General features: G+C 49.7%; 1 protein-coding gene across 1 annotated transcript in view; it reads left to right on the plus strand.

Moving 5' to 3' along the window:
• The window catches only part of ALG13 (ALG13 UDP-N-acetylglucosaminyltransferase subunit), a 273,986-nt gene extending 264,734 nt beyond the window's left edge, over window positions 1-9,252 (plus strand). Inside the window, exon 31 of the mRNA XM_077485629.1 lies at window positions 8,797-9,252. The gene's annotated coding sequence lies outside the window, so the exon portion shown is untranslated. The remainder of the gene's footprint in view (window positions 1-8,796) is intronic.
• Window positions 9,253-9,594: the final 342 nt, after the last annotated feature.

Below are 9,594 nucleotides of genomic sequence, written 5' to 3' on the forward strand. Positions count from 1 at the left end.
TCAGAGGCTGCATTGCGTGGTCTTAGAGCACGGTGCACCAGATCGAATTGTAAGGCAGTTGTAACAGGGTTGCCCAAGACAGTGTTAAGAATGCCCCTAATGGAGGGTTCCAAATCATTGTGCCTTGTCGCTTCTGGTAAGCTCCTGATACGTAGATTGTTGTTACGGTTCTCGAGGTCCTCGAGTTTGTATAGTGAGGCCCTGTGAGCAAATGCATGTTGGGTGACCGTGTCCTGATGCTCTTTAATGGCGACTGCCTGTGAGTCTTGGCGCTGCTCCGTCTCCTCTAGTCTGCCCAGGAAATGGGACACATCCCTCCTCACTGTGTATATATCTTTTTTTAATGGATTTTTCCATACTGCGGAACATGCCTGCCATTTCTTTTTTAATCTCACTCACCAATGAGGGCATCTCGGTGCCTGCAGGGGATCCCGGTTCGTCAATCTGCTCCGAACAGCAGGAGGAGGCTGGAGAGCTCTCACGAGGGGAAGCTGCAGAACCGCTATGACGGAAGTCCTGGGGCAGAACCGCTATGACGGAAGTCCTGGGGCAGAACCGCTATGACGGAAGTCCTGGGGCAGAACCGCTATGACGGAAGTCCTGGGGCAGAACCGCTATGACGGGGAAAAAAAAAATGCTGGGCAGAACCAATATGACGGGAAAAAAATGCTGGACAGAAACCTGGGGCTGAAACGCCATGATGAACCACTTTCGACTGGAACGGTGGGTGCCCGGAAGATGTGCGGGGTAGCATATGTGTATATATGTGTATATATTAAAACCTTATATCAAACTTAATGATTAGTTTAGATAGTACCCTCCATAGTTATCTTGAAATCCTGTTTTTTTTTTTTTTTTTTCCCTTTCTTTTGGAGGGGGACTGAGCCCAGGAAGTAGGTGCAAGGAGGTGGATGAAACACCCCCCCCCCCCCATGAGCGCCGGGCGGCTGCACACTGGCCACCCGGAGCTGGGGGGGAGATTGTAAGGTGGAGGATGACCGCTCACCCCCCCTCCCCCCGGTGGGAATACCGGGGGGAGGGACGGGCTGCCTGCAGGAGAGCTGAGGGGAGAGTTGTGGGTGGATGGCTGAAGGACAGCCGATCACCCCCCCTCCCCCCGACGGGAATACTGGGAGAAGCGGGCAGGCTGCCTGCAGGAGAGCTGAGGGAAGAGTGGGTGAAGGACGGCTGATCACCCCCCTCCCCCCAGCGGGAATACCGAGAAGTGGGCGGGCTGCAAGCAGGACAGCTGAGGTGAGAGTGCAGGTGGAGGACGGAAAGACGGCGGATCACCCCCCCCCTCTCCCCGGTGGAAAACACCGGGAGAAGCAGGGGGGCGGCCCCCCAGATCTGCTGGCAAGAAGAGCTGGTGGGCAGCTGCTACATCCCCCCACCCCCCGGCAGGAACACCGGGAGAAAGCAGGCGGGCGGCCCCCACATGGCGTCAGATCAGCTCAGGAAAAAAAGAGCTGGCGGGCATGCCGATCACACCCCCCCCCCGCGGGAACCCCGGGAGAAACATAAGGGGATCAGAGTGAAGAGGGGGTGGGTGGCGGGCGGATGGTATCCCCGGTAGTGCCTCCCACCCCAACGAGACACATGATTGTCACTCAGCAAGGAGCCAGCAGTTTCAGCATAACCCAGAAATCCAGACAACACTGGCCCTGACAGAGGAGGAGGTTTAAATAGCCCTCTCAGGCTCCTCCTACAAATACAGGCTGGCCTACAGCCAGCCTTTCAACAAGTCGGCTCTGTTACCGCTGGATACGTTACCGGCACCTTTACCGGAGGACTTATCTCGCATACATGTGATTTCATCCTTTAAATGGGAATAGTGGTGCCTGGGGACACACAAGACTACATAGCCCTAAATCGAAAACCTATACTACAAGAATTTCAGCAAAAGCAGGCTAGTTGGAGTAGATTGCCGTTGTCAGTGACTGGCCGCGTTAATCTCATAAAAAATTATCTGGGCGCCACAGCTGTTATATATTTTACACAATGCCCCAATATGGATACCACAATACTGGTTTCGGTGCATAGATTACAATTTAGAGCTCTCATTTGGACAGGGAGAGTGGCAAGAATTAAACTGGCCACACTACAACTGCCTAAAGATCGGGGTGGGTTGACGGTCCTGCATACTCAAATGTATTACTTGCGGCACAGATGCAACATTTTATGGGTTGGGACCTCGGGACAGGAGCGGACTCCTCCAGAGGTCTTCTGAGCCCTGATGTGGACTACTCTGCCCTGTCTCGTATGGAGATGGGCTTCCATAATGTACCCTCCACCTGTCCTACAGTTCTGTCACTGATGAAAATATGGAAAGGGGTCAAAACCACATTGGGACTGTTGGGGTATATCAGACAGACCCCTATTTGGCGTAACCGTTTTACACTGAACTAACTGAATAGAGAGCCCAGCCGGTCGATTTGGGAAGGGGCCGGGGTTAGATACCATACCTAAATACTCAACGGACATGTTTTAAAACCATTTGATCAACTGCTGTGCGAATTCCCTGCACTTAGAGGCCACGCTTCCTATATATACAACTACAGCATGCCATTAGATATCAGCGTAGACACTCTAATATGCGACTAGAAGTGTCCACGTTTATTGAATCTATATACTCTGACCCAGAGAAGAAGGGAATCATTTCCAGAATATATGTCCACTTACTATCACATATACAAGCTCCAGACTTGCTACCATGTAGAGAGGGGTAGGAGCGAGATGTTGGTCCCGTTGACGGGGAGCAGTGGAACCAGATTCTGGGAGTGGGCCCAGTGGTGTCGGCGTCGCAGAGATTATCCCACCTGTTCATACTACACAGGGTATATTGTACCCCGGTACAACTGCACAAATGGGGCAGGCGGGACTCTGCCATATGTCCCAAATGTCAGGCCCACTCGGGTGACCTCATTCACATGCTCTGGCGTTGTCCCAAACTGGTGATACTGAAGTCGTGTTGTCACTAGAATAAACAGTGTTTTTCAAGTTCAACTTGAACTGGAGCCACTGGTGTGTTTACTAGGTAGCCTGGATGAAGACCTGTACCTTCCCTCGGTATACATTGCCCTCTCGAGGCTCTTATACTTAGCCAGGAAGTTGATTGCCCATTTGTGGATATCGGCACGCATCCCAAGGGAGGTGCAATGGATCCAAATGGTCAATGCTACTCTCATCCAGGAAAAAAAACACATTAACCCAGAAAATCACCAAAGAAATTCTCCAATATATGGCAGAAATGGTTAAACTCCCCGGATGTGGCACCGCCAGATGGCTCTGGATAGGCTGCTGCTGGGTTAATTGGTCACATAAAGAAGCTGGTGTAGCATTGTGCGGTGGAGCAAGTGGTGTAATATGGGGTGATTCATTTACACGATTGTCTGCCTCGCGCTCTCTGTCTGCCTCGCGCTCTCTGTCTGCCTCGGGCTCTCTGTCTGCCTCGGGCTCTCTGTCTGCCTCGCGCTCTCTGTCTGCCTCGCGCTCTCTGTCTGCCTCGCGCTCTCTGTCTGCCTCGCGCTCTCTGTCTGCCTCGCGCTCTCTGTCTGCCTCGCGCTCTCTGTCTGCCTCGCGCTCTCTGTCTGCCTCGCGCTCTCTGTCTGCCTCGCGCTCTCTGTCTGCCTCGCGCTCTCTGTCTGCCTTGCGCTCTGTCTGCCTCCTCGATAGACTGGCATCCGTTGTGATCACCGTCCATTGGAGAGGTAGGAATGACCTTCCTGACCGAATCACCGGGGTTCTCAGCCACCATAGCAGGGAGTCTCTGACTGGCTCGCCTGGATGGAGTGATCCAAGGACAACGGAGATTTGTCCCATTTTGACAAAATCTCCTTCTGCAAGACCCTGGTGTGAAACTGGGCATACGGCACGGCCTCCAAGGCGACCACCATGAGTCCCAGGACTCGCATGCAAAAGCGAAGTGACGACCGCTCGCGATTCCACAGTAGTTTTATCGCAGCTCTGAGGGTCTGCACTTTGTCTGAAGGGAGAGAATCTCGCTTCCTTGGAGTCCAGCAGCAAACCTAGGTACTCCAGATGCTGGGTCGGTACAACCACCGACTTCTTTAGGTTCAACAGCCACCCAAATTCTTCCAAAGTCTTCATGGTGATCGCAACATCCTCCTCCAACTCTGAGGCAGAAGATGCTCTCAGGAGGAGATCGTCCAGGTATCCCACGATCGCGATCCCGTGTTGTCGCAGCAACGCCAAAACTGAAGCCAATACCTTGGTAAATACTCGGGGGGGGGGGGGGGGGGGTTGGCTGATGCCAGGCCAAATGGTAGAGCCACAAACTGATAGTGGGCTTCCCCAACTGAAAAACGCAGAAATTTTTGATGCCGCAGACATATGGGTATGTGCCTGTACGCATCCTGGATGTCCAAGGACGCCAGGGAGTCCCCTTGATGGAGTGCAGCAGCTACTGAACGAACGGATTCCATTCTGAACCTCTGCACTTTCACAAAGTGATTGAGGGCTTTTAAGTCCAAGATCGGACGTACTCCTTCCTTCTTGGGAACCACAAACAGATTTGAGTAGAATCCCTGGAAGTGTTCCGATTCCGGAACTGGTACAATCACCCCTCGACTCCCGGGACACGGGTATGCTGGAGGGGAAGAATCTATTTGGCGGCCAAGAGAGAAATTCTATCTTGTAGCCCGTGGAAATCCGATCGCAGACCCATTGGTCGGATAACCGTGAGGACTACCGGGCTACCGGGCTGCAAACTCCCGAAGGCGACCCCCCCCCCACCCGAGACATGGGTAGGGGCAAACCTTCATGCGGTAGCACTTTTTGACGCAGGCTTGTGATGTCAGGGACGCTTTTGTCCGTCCATGGCCGTCCTGTCAGGCTGGGGATGCTTCGCCGAAGCCCCGGTCGGATGAAAAAGCAGTTTGTGAGCGGAAAAAGAAGGCCCTTGCCTGCGGCGTAGCTCCTTAGGCTTCCTGGCTTGTGGGAGTAAGGTACTCTTACCACCAGTGGCATTTTTAATAATGTCATCTAATGAGGCTCGAAAGAGCCGGTCGCCAAGGAAAGGAAGATCTGTCAAGGCTTTTAGATGCCTGGTCAGCAGACCAGCATTTTAACCAAATCGGGCACCACAGCTGACAGTGAAGCCCTAGATAACAAGGGGAGGGTATCCAGGGACGCGTCACAAACGTACTTGAGGCCTTGCACTAGTTGGTCCGCCAATTCTACGCAGACAGGCAAAGCCTTTTGCTCTCCCAGTATGCGGTGCAAAAGTTTTGCCCACTCAGTGTCTGTGACACAAGTGCAGATGCCAGTACTGGTCGTATGGCGGACCCCACAACCGTAAACGAGCCAGCCACTGCCTCGGCCTTCCTGTCCATGGGATCCTTGAATGCAGGTGTCCCCTCTACCAGGATTGTGATAAATTTATTTAACCTGGTTACTGGGGGGTCCACAGCCAGAGGAGCCGACCATTTCTTGAGAAGGCTTTCCTCAAAAAGGTAACGCACCCAGGGCCGTCTTTAAGGCAGGGCAAAAGGGGCAGCTACCCTGGGCCCTGTCATTGTTTTGGGGCCCAAAGCAGCTGCCTCATACTTGCCAACCATCCTAGTTTTAAATTTCCTTGTCCTTTGAACTTTGTCATGTGCTGTGTCCCAATATATGTGGTACTGGTACTAATGCTGCCCAGCTCTGCCCTATTGTGTACAGATGACTCACCTGCAGACCCTATGTTTACATGTAATGTTACATTCATAAGTAAATGGCTGTGGCCGGCAACATGCCCCCCTGCAGTGAGGAGATGATGTACTGTATCCTCAAGCAACCAATCAGTGAGCAGTATTCCTATACAGTAATCTGTAGCAACCAAATTACAAGCAGAAATCATTTGCTGCAACGTCTAGCAACTAATCGGTGAGCCGTAATGTGTGCTGTAACCTCTAGCAACGTCAATAAGCAGTAATGATATGCTGTACCTGCTGGCAACCAATTGCAATTGCTGCCTGATCTGATACAGTAAACCGATTTTAAGTCTAGCTGATATTTATTGTATATCTCAGAGCAGGATGAGAGTAAAATTGCATGGGGGGGGGGGCAAGAATTTTTTTGCCCAGGGTCCAATCAATATTAAAGACGGCCCTGATCGCACCGCCATGTTTTTGGGGACCGAAAAGGTCCTTTGTGGCCGACCCCATTCCCTGTAGATGAATTTGTCAAAATAAGTCAAATACGGGAACACCTTAGGTGAACGTGCTGGCTTGCGGGACCCAAAAGCAACCGATACATCAGCAGAGGGATCCGCTGGCTCCTGGATCTTCAGGGTATCACGCACAGCTGTGATAAGTTCTCCAACCACCGCCTTGTCGCGCCCGGACGGGGAATCATCCTCGCTGTCCGAATGGTCTTGGTCAGCTTCGTCTGATAGGTCAGGGCAGGAGTCACCAGCCGCAGCAGGGCCAGAGTCTGCATCAGAGCTCTCCCCAGAGGACGGAGAGGGCAGGGGCCTTTTTTGCACACCTTTCCTTCCACACACTGCCTCTATTTTAGCAACAAATAAGTTAAGGACCGCCATCAGGGTGTCTATGGGCACAGCGCTGTCCGCAGCTGACCCAGTTGCAATAGCCTGGATTTCGGGGGAAGAAACACCAGTTTCTGAAGCCATGCTGACCCTACCCTGTCTGCCACCTGAAGGGAACTTAGGACAGTGAAGGTCCCACCCTCCTGCTGCCGCTGGCTGGGGGGGCTCCTAGCGCCAGACTCGCCACCCTAAGGCATTCTGTGATGGTTACTAGCCATGCCTGTAGTCCCCAGGAGGTTACCCAAGTGCAGAGTGAAGAAGCTGTGTCGGCAGCAGCAGAAAAAAGTGGTGAAACGATCTGCAGAGCTTGCACCAGCGTTCAGGGAATGGCCGCCGAGCGTCCTGTATACACAGGGAACACAGGATACAGTGTGTGATGGCAGATGGCATGCTGTCACAAGAGAGCTGCGATGAAAAGAGTGCCCGCCAATGGTCTGAATAGGAAAATCTCACAGAAAATGGCAGCTGAAGATCACAAGGGGAACCTGCTCTGCCCTCATCCAAAGTGGCCGCTGGACAGCGCCATGCAGTGACAATAGAAGCCACAGAACAGTGCTGCCTCCAACCAGAAAAAACCTCCCCAGGCACCTTTTTGGGACCCCCCACACCGGAACCAGGACCATCGCTAACCGCTCAGACCCCCACACAGGTGAGAGACCCAGCAATCCCCTTACACACACTGCCAGCAGACACATGCAGCCGCCCCCCCGGGGGGGAAGGATGAAAGATAGGGACATGGGAGAGAAGAGGAGGAAGTGAGGTGGCCCCCGAATCGACCTCCCAGGGAATGCCCAGCTTCTCAACCCCCTGAAGCAGGGAAAGCTGTACTTTCCAGTCCTGAAGAGCTGGGAGACGTTCCATCACAGACCCACTCCTGCGCAGTTACAGGGTGGCTGCTGGCCTTGGTATACTGTGATCCAGACATCAGTAGCCCAGTCATATGTATACCCCAGAGCATTGAAGCTCACCGACCACCTCTGGAGCTGAGGTATGTCATGGCCTGCCGAGCCGTAGCTGTGACTTGCACACGCTCGATGGCCGGACTGGGAGGACTACAAGGATAACTCAACCAGCCTGTCACCCAGCCGGCAGTTGATAGAGCACAGAATCATTCATGTTGCGCAAAAGCATAAGTCCTGCATCAAAAAAATTGACCGACGGGCCCGCAGGGTTCCTAGGTCATTCTCCTTCACTAGGCAAAATAAAACTGAAGCTGCTGAGGCAGCAGGGAGGGTTGTTGGCACAGGGTCCGCCCCCTGGGCGGTACTGACAATTCTGTGTATTGTGTTACAATTTTGCCTAGGTCTCCTAGTGGCAGGCTAACAAACCCATTTAGTTAGAGAGGAGCTGTGTCGGTCGGTGAATATAAGAGAAAACCGGTTTCCCTGAATATCCAGGGTGTACTTCTATGCAAATACCAATCAGATTTTTTGGTTGAAAGCTTCCATCTCAATGCTGGTTATTAAGGCTACTCATCATAGCAGTAAGCCAATAGTGAGATGTGGGAGGGGGCAGGGCTAGGCTGCCTATAGTGCTGGCCAATATTTGTTTCATGGCGCACTCCAGAATTAATTTAATATCAGGAGATGTGCTAAATGTTAAACCAGGTATGCAGGCATCTGGCAATAGCCACAGTATGCCAGTGTAAATTTCTTTTGTTTGATGGGCACAGGTTTTCTTCCGTAAGCATATAGCATAGTTTATGTTAAATGTCACACAATAAAGGTTGTTCTCTTTGTGCAATGAAACAGCTCTCACCCACTCTTTGAATTTCTAGCTTGTTCTTTTTGTACAATTAAACACTCTCTTCTGAATTCCAAAGAGATATCTGACAGGGCAGGTCATACCACAATGTAATTACCTTTTAGCTTACTGAATTAATTATCTGAGGAACAAAATTGAGCTACATTAATCACTCTATTATATTCTTTATCTTATGGTTGCATATTAAAGGTTGCATTGTTGTAACGTCAGTTTGATGAGTAAATAGTCATTGTTAATTTTTATTATGGAATACAGTCGGTTTCAGTGTTGCATAAACTTTTTCTTGCAAGTTTTGAGTATTTCTGGTTTCAAAACGGGGCCGATTCTTCCACTGTGGACCAGAAAAAGGTTATGTCATAGACTTTAGCCTTTGGACTAAATTGTTGGAAAGGGCTGGATTTAGAATAAATGCAACCTCCATTTTTACTGTGAAGAACTAATCAAAGTTCTTAGTTTAATAGCTTTTTGTTTTACTTTAATAGCCAACTTCAATAACCATCACCATTAGGATTCCAAACCTGTTGCTTAACAATATCCTGCATCTGTTGATGATTCAGATTCAGTACTCTAAAAAGGACATTCTATCTTGGAATTTCTGCATCAGCGCCCTTCATCGAACAGGGCAAAAGTTCATCAGTTGATACTTCACAGCATTACTTCCATATGCAAACTGTTGTGCAGAATACCAAAACACAGTTGGATACAATTTCTAAAACTCAAAACTGCAATAATATAATTTAAACTTTTTCTTTTACCTCTCTGCATTTTAGTACTAAAGCAATGTTTGTCAACATGTGTATTACCATTCGATGGGTGTGTTTTTGTTTGTGGTTTGTTTTGTTATGTGGGTATTTATGTAATTTTTGTATCACATTTGCACTAAAGTTGATTCTAATTGGTGTTCTTTCACTAGCACAATAAATAAGTAAGCATAAAAACCTTGATACAGAATGTTTTTTTGACTCTGGCTCATTATAATGATTTGTTGGAAGAAATATGTTTGGCCAAAACATGAAGATCAGAATCTTTGTTGTCCGGATTATAATAAATATATATGTGTGTATATATTCAAAATTGGAGAACAGTTTATAAACACTTGATTTTTGATGACATTTTTGTTTTGGCTATACCATGCTAATAGAACAGTGTTTTTCAAAATAACCAAGGAACTCCAACAAAAAAAACTTTTGTAGAGCACTGCAATGACTGTAGCATGGGGAAAGATTACAACTAAAATTTCTGAAAGTTACAATAATTAGTAGGAAGTGTACATGCCCCTG

Source organism: Lithobates pipiens, unplaced genomic scaffold (genome assembly GCF_037356315.1).
Source record: "Lithobates pipiens isolate NorthernLeopardFrog02 unplaced genomic scaffold, aLitPip1_a1.2 Scaffold_1, whole genome shotgun sequence".
Classification (NCBI taxonomy): Eukaryota; Metazoa; Chordata; class Amphibia; order Anura; family Ranidae; genus Lithobates; species Lithobates pipiens.